Raw genomic sequence first — 7,160 nt, forward strand, 5'->3', positions numbered from 1 at the left:
AACTCCTTCCTAGCTCAATTAACAGATTCTTTACATTTAAGACATTGTGACATTTAAGACATTGTGACTAATCAGTTACAGGCAGATAATCATTATTTTTGGCCCTTTTAGCAGATCCTAAGCATTGATTTGGAAGTAAAGGATCTCTGACCTCCATGTATCTCCTGCTTCTTCCTTTTCATCCAAGACAACATTAAAAGGGGAAGTCTGACATTCAGTACAATATCAAGACACAAGTATGTGGAGATTCCCTTTCTTTCTTTGCTTTGCAATCAGATTGGGAGAAATTATGATGAGATTATGATTTTAACTCATCTCTTTTTTTTTCCTTCTTGCCATCAAAACTATGCAAAGCAGATAACAGTGTATGAACATGTCAGAAGACTCTATAATGATACCTATATGACCTCAAAAAGAATTCACAGGTTAGAAGAGGAAAAGTTTCTTTCTTTCTCTTTCTCTCTCTCTTCCCCTTCTCTCTAAGTGTCTATTTCTCTTTGTCTCTCTGTCTTGCTTTCTCCCTCTGTTTCTGGTTCTCTCCCTCTCTCTCTCTCTCTCTCTCTCTCTCTCTGTGTGTGTGTGTGTGTGTGTGTGTGTGTGTGTGTGTGTGTGTGTCTGTGTGTCTGTGTCTGTGTCTGCCTCTTTCTCAGTCATTCTTCCTCTTCATCTTCCTTTTTTCCCCACAATTTCTTGGCTAGGTCAATTAGTGGAATCCCATCTTTGAAGATACTATGAAGATTCGGGTAGGGAGAGACATTCTGTTTCTTGGTCATTTAGCAGATTTTAGAAATTGATGATGAAGCAAAAAGTCTCTCACCTGTATATTTCTTATTTTTTCTTTATTTATCTTTCTTGCAAAGTAACAGGAAGGAAATGAGCAATGTGTGAACAAGAAAGAAGACTTGCAATTCCAGAGTTTATCCAATAAAAGGAAAGCTAAAAGATGACTGGTTCCAAGATCTATCATTGCATTTGTGTCTCTGTCCTTCTGTCTCTCAGTCTCTATCAGTCTCTCTCTATCTCACCCTCCTACCCTCCTTCCCTCCCCTTTACTTTTTGTCTATTTTCTGTCTGCTCCTGCTTCTTCCTTTCAGGAGTCTGACATTTAGTACAATATCAAGACACAGGGATGTGGAGATTGCCTTTCTTTCTTTCTCTGCTTTGCAATCAAATTGGGAGAAATTATGATGAGATAGAGTCTAACTCCCATATCATTTTTTCCTTCTTGCCAGCATAACTGTGCGAAACAGATGACAGTACAAAAACAGATCAAAAGTGAAACATGTGTGACTTCAAAAAGTAGATGGCAGGATGGAAGAGAAAGATTTTCTTTCCATCTTTCTTAATCTCTTCTCTCTCTCTCTCATCACAGGTATGGAGAATCTCATGTTCTTTTCTTTGTTCTCAAATTGGGAAATATTATGATGAGGTAGAGTCTCAGGGCAGCTAGGTGGTGCAGTGGATAGAACACTGGCCCTGGAGTCAGGAGTACTTGAGTTCAAATCCAATCTCAGACACTTAATAATGACCTAGCTGTGTGGCCTTGGGCAAGTCACTTAACCCCATTGCCTTGCAAAAAAAAGTCTCCCTCCCATATATTTTGTTCCTTCTCCCTGCCAAAACTATGCCAAACAGATGGCAGTGAATGAAGAAAACAGAAAAGTTCTATTTCCCAAAGTGAGATTTGTATAACCACATAAAAGAAATGAGGAAGATTTTCTTTCCTTCTTTCATTCATTCTTTCTATGTTAATTTTTTTCCTTTCTCTCCTTCGCTATTTATCTCATTCACCCTCTCTCCTTTTGTCTCTCTCTCTCTCTCTCTCTCTCTCTCTCTCTCTCTCTCTCTCTCCCCCTCTCCCCCTCTCCCTCCCTCCCTCCCTCCCTCTGTATGTCTGTGCTTGTGTCTCTCCTTTCTTCTTCTCCTCCTCCTCCTCCTCTCTTCTTTCTTCTCCCTCTTCCTCTTTTCTCACAACTTGTTTCCTAGGTCGATTAGCAGAATCCTCACATTGAAGGCTCTGTCAAGAATCAGGTACGGGGGGACACTCATTACTTCTTGGCATATTTAGCACATTCTTAGCATTGATGGGGAAGTAACGAGTCTCTCACCTGTATGTATCCTGCTTTTGTTTTTGTCATTTCTCTTGAAAAATTGCAGGAAGGAGATAACCAGTGTGTGAGCATGCAAGAAGATGGCAATCCCAGAGTTTGTCTGATAAAACCAAAGCTAAGAGATGTCTGACTCCAAGACAAAGATCTGCTCTGCCAATGAATCTGTTTCTCTCTGTCCTTCTGACTCTGTCTTTGTCTCTGTGTCTGTGTCTCTTTATCTCTTTCTTTCCAACTCTCTCTCTCCCTCTCCATCTCCATCTCTATCTCTATCTGTGTCTCACTTCTTCTTCTCCCTCTTCCTCTTTTCCCATGATTTCTTTCCTAGGTCGATTAGCAGAATCCTCACATTTAAGGCCCTTTCAGGAATCAGGTACGGGGTGGGGGGGGCACTCATTACTTCTTGGCATATTTAGTACATTCTTAGCATTGATGAGGAAGTAACGAGTCTCTCACTTGTATGTATCCTGCTTTTGTTTTTGTCATTTCTCTTGAAAAATTGCAGGAAGGAGATAACCAGTGTGTGAGCATGCAAGAAGATGGCAATCCCAGAGTTTGTCCAATAAAACCAAAGCTAAGAGATGACTGACTCCAAGACAAAGATCTGCTCTGCCAATGAATGTCTCTCTCTGTCCTTCTGACTCTGTCTTTGTCTCTAACTGTGTCTGTGTCTCTTTATCTCTTTCTTTCCAACTCTCTCTCTCCCTCTCCATCTCCATCTCTATCTGTGTCTCACTTCTTCTTCTCCCTCTTCCTCTTTTCCCATAATTTCTTTCCTAGGTCGATTAGCAGAATCCTCACATTTACGGCCCTGTCAGGAATCAGGTACGGGGGGACACTCATTACTTCTTGGCATATTTAGTACATTCTTAGCATTGATGGGGAAGTAACGAGTCTCTCACCTGTATGTATCTTGCTTTTGTTTTTGCAATTTCATTTGCAGAATTACAGGGTGGAGATAACCAGTGTGTGAGCATGAAAGAAGACTGGCAATCCCAGAGTTTGTCCAATAAAACCAAAGCTAAGAGATGACTGACTCCAAGACAAAGATCTGCTCTGCCAATGAATCTGTCTCTCTATCCTTCTGTGTCTGTTTGTCTGTGTCTATTTTTCTCTTTCTCTCCAACTCCATCTCCATCTATGTCTGTCTCACTCCTTTTTCTTCTTCTCCCTCTTCCTCTTTTCCCATGATTTCCTTCCTAGGTCAATTAGCAGAATCCTCACATTGAAGGCCCTGTCAAGAATCAGGTACGGGGAGACACTCACTACTTCTTGGCATATTTAGCACATTCTTAGCAATGATGTGGAAGTAATGAGTTTCTCACCTGTATGTATCTCGCTTTTGCTTTTGTCATTTCTCTTGCAAAATTGCAGGAATAAGATAACCACTGTGTGAGCATGAAAGAAGACTTCCAATTTTAGAATTTGGCCAGTAAAACCAAAGAAAAGACATGACTGGCTCAAAGACAAAGATCTTCCCCATCAAGGCATCTGTCTATCCTTCTGTCACCCTCTTTGTCTCTTTTCTCTTGTAATTCTCTCTCACTCTCTTGCTGTCTTTCATCTTCTACTTCTTTTTTTCAACCAAGACAACATTGGAAGGTCCACCTAGCAGGAGTCTGACATGTAGTACAATATCAAGACACAGGTGACTTCCAGATGAGCCAAGTTGGTGGCATGAAGCTAACATGCTCCCGGAGCTTTTCCCTACCAAAGATAAATGAAGCCTCTTCTCTGACATTCAAGCTACAGATGCCACCACGAAAAAGAGAAGATTCAAAGAAGTTTTCAATGGTAGAAATCATGGAGGATCTTCAATGAAGATCTGTCACTTTGGGGGGAAAGGAGAAGTAAAGTCTGGGAGGAGGGAAAGAGGGCAAGCTAGTTGGGAGGCTTTTAGTCACAATGCAGTCTAGATCCCAACAGCCTGACAACAGCAGAGGTCCTGGCAACTAAATAGTAAGCCTGAAGGGAGGGTCCCAACCCCAAACAAAGTCTGAACTCTGGGAACACCTGGGTAAAAGACAGGACTGAGATGGGAATAAACCTCTGCTAAAACAGAACCTGGACATAAAGGAGGAAACAAACCTCTGCAAAGGCAAGGCCTGGACTGCATGGACAACATCTTGGAAAATGACAAGCCAGGGATCAGACTCCAGCCCCAGCAGAACAAAAAACAGATCCTTGAATCTACTATATTTTCCCCATGTATAAGATACACCTTAATTTGGGGATCCAAAAATTTGAAAAAAAAGTATTCTGGAGTTTGGAGTACCTGAGTTCAAATCCGGCCTCAGACACTTAATAATTACCTAGCTGTGTGGCCTTGGACAAGCCACTTAACCCCATCTGCCTTGCAAAAAAAACCCTAAAAAAGTATTACATAAAGTTATTGAACTCAAATTTTATTCTTCAAGAAATTCAAGGACTTTCTGCTCATAGCTTTCTGGCATCTTTTTGGTAAGTCTGGTGCATGTACACCTGCCTAGTTGATTCCATTTCATGAAACTGAAGCACCAATTGTGTCCTCCTTTTGAAATCAGTAACTTCTTTCTCATCAGCAATTCTTACCTCATACTGAATCATCTTTGTGGACAGAGGAATTCCAATTGCCCTTTGCTCTTCAAACCATATCTTCAATTCCCTCTCTAAATCAGGCCATTTTGGCCTTCTTCTGCTGTGGCCTTTTCAGTAGAGTTTCTTCTTCTCATAGCCAGTCTCAGATTGTTTTCTCATTTGGAGGAAGATCAAACTTCTCTACAGCAGTACAATTTTTGTTCATTTTTGCAAACTAGATCACTTTGAACTTGAATTCAGCATGAGGAGAAAATATTTTCTGAGCCATTTCTGGGCAAAACATGGCAAAACGTGATCTAATACACTGGTATCAAATGCGAAACAATGAGCACAAAAATGTGTAAAAAAGTAGAAATGAAAATAAAAAAATACAACAATGAGCAAAAAACAAGCTCAGAAAAAGCAGGAAATGCAAGTAAAAAATCTACAACCACTTTAGAAAACACTCCCAGTTTTTAGACCCCAAATTTTTCTGAAAATGTTGCATCTTACACATAAGGAAATACAGTATGCTCCCTATACCCCAGGAGCAGAGATAAAACAAAAACAGATGAGCACAAAAGCTAAAAGAGTGTTCACTATAGAAAATGACTTACAAAGATGATAAACAGTGTCAAACATTCAGAAGGAAGTCTCAAAACAGTCTATGAATTGGACTCAAGTCCAAATCTCATTGAAAAGCTTAAAAGAGAATTCAAAAACCAAAGAAGAGAAGAAAAATGGGGAAAAGTGAGCATCATGCACGAAAATTATGAAAAATTGACCAGAGAATTCAACACCTTTAAAAAGGAAACAAAAATTAATTGAAGAAAATACAACCCTAAAAATTAGAATTGAACAAATAGAAACCAATGAATCTACAAGACTACAAGATTCCATCAAACAAAATGTTGAAAAAATTGAAGACAATGTAAAGTACCTGTTAGGGAAAACAAATGACCTGGAAAATAGATCCAGGAGAGACAATCTAGGATTCATCAGACTAGATCAAAAAAAAAGCCTAGATCAGAAAAAGAACCTGGAAAACATCATGCAGGAAATTGTTAGGGAAAACTTTACAAATCTGCTTAAACAAGAAAACAATATAACCATTGAAAGAATACATAGAACCCCTCAAGAAAGAGACCCCAGGATGAAAACACCAAGGGCTATTATAACCAAATTACAGAACTCTCAAAGGAGAGCATACTGCAAGCAGAAAAAAGAAAACAATTCAAATACAAAGTAAGCACGATCAGACTCACATAGGACATATCAGCCTCAACACTGAAGAACTGGAAGTCCTGGGATACTATATATTGGAGGGCAAAGGACCTCGGATTATAACCCAGAATTTACTACCCTGCAAAATTCAGCATATACTGTCAAGGGAAAAGAGGGATATTCAACAAAATAGAGGACTTCCAGAATTTCCTGACACAAAGACTGGAACTGAACAGAGAATTCTATCACCAAATCCATGACTCAAGTTGCATTAAAAGGTAAATTAAAAAGGGAAGGAAAAATCAAAACAAAACCAAAAAAATGTTGGTCAAGACTATCAAATTGTATACGACCCTAAAAGAGAAGATATAACACTTCCTTTTCTTGAGAACTTTACTTCTCTAAGGATAATTAAATGGTGAAACATAATTGAAGAGATTGTACTTAAAGGATATGGGTATAGTTGAGTCTTGTCTCTGCATTGAAGAGGTCCAAGATGACATTGCTGTGTTTGAAACAAAAAGCCCTGATGAAAAGTAGGGGTGTTACCTTTCAACCTAAGTATCTCATTATCCTTTGACCCACTTTAATTCTGCTGTGCTGACAAAATTTAGCACTTTGTCTAATGAGGACATCATAAACTAAGGGGTCCTGAGTCAGTGTCTTCCATAATTTACAATCATTTGTAAAATTCTCAAGCCACCTCCATAATCTCCCAGTGCTTAGGGCCCTTTAAAATTCTTGTAGGCAATTAAATCAGGGATTGACTTAATCCTTGCTTCACTTAACAAGGGGTTAAGTACCCTGAGTGGAGAGGGGGAGGTAAAGTGTGAGAGAAAATAGGCCTGGGGAAAGGGTACAAACAGTTCAAGAAATGATTGACTTTGATGCTTTGGTGAATGAACAGATCAGGTAAAGTAAAAAAATGATTATAGTTATAATTTGATGTAATTTGAGACAATGCTGCTTATCAAGCAATCAATCTATGATACTTTGTAAACAGTATAAGCTTATCAAGCAATCAAATAATCAAATTGTGATTGATAATACTTGATTAATAGTACTTGAGCAATAAATAACACCAAGTGAAGAGGCACAAAGATTTACAATTTTAGAGGGAAAGAAGGAAGAGTGTGAACACTGAGTAAATTCTTTTCAGTAGATTTGGTCCAGAGAGGGAATGAGATACATTCCCATTTGGATATAAAAATCTATCCTAAGGTACAGGGAAGGGAAGTAAGGAGAAGGGGAAAAATAAGAGAAGACGGGATT

General features: G+C 39.1%; 1 long non-coding RNA gene across 1 annotated transcript; it reads left to right on the top strand.

Moving 5' to 3' along the window:
• The first annotated feature begins 2,163 nt into the window (after window positions 1-2,163).
• On the top strand, window positions 2,164-6,794 carry LOC141497783 (uncharacterized). Its single transcript, XR_012471449.1, has 4 exons — window positions 2,164-2,481; window positions 2,614-2,933; window positions 3,052-3,356; window positions 3,483-6,794. It is a non-coding gene; the product is annotated as an uncharacterized LOC141497783 (long non-coding RNA).
• Window positions 6,795-7,160: the final 366 nt, after the last annotated feature.

The sequence above is a fragment of the Macrotis lagotis genome, chromosome X (genome assembly GCF_037893015.1).
Source record: "Macrotis lagotis isolate mMagLag1 chromosome X, bilby.v1.9.chrom.fasta, whole genome shotgun sequence".
NCBI classification, from domain to species: domain Eukaryota; kingdom Metazoa; phylum Chordata; class Mammalia; order Peramelemorphia; family Peramelidae; genus Macrotis; species Macrotis lagotis.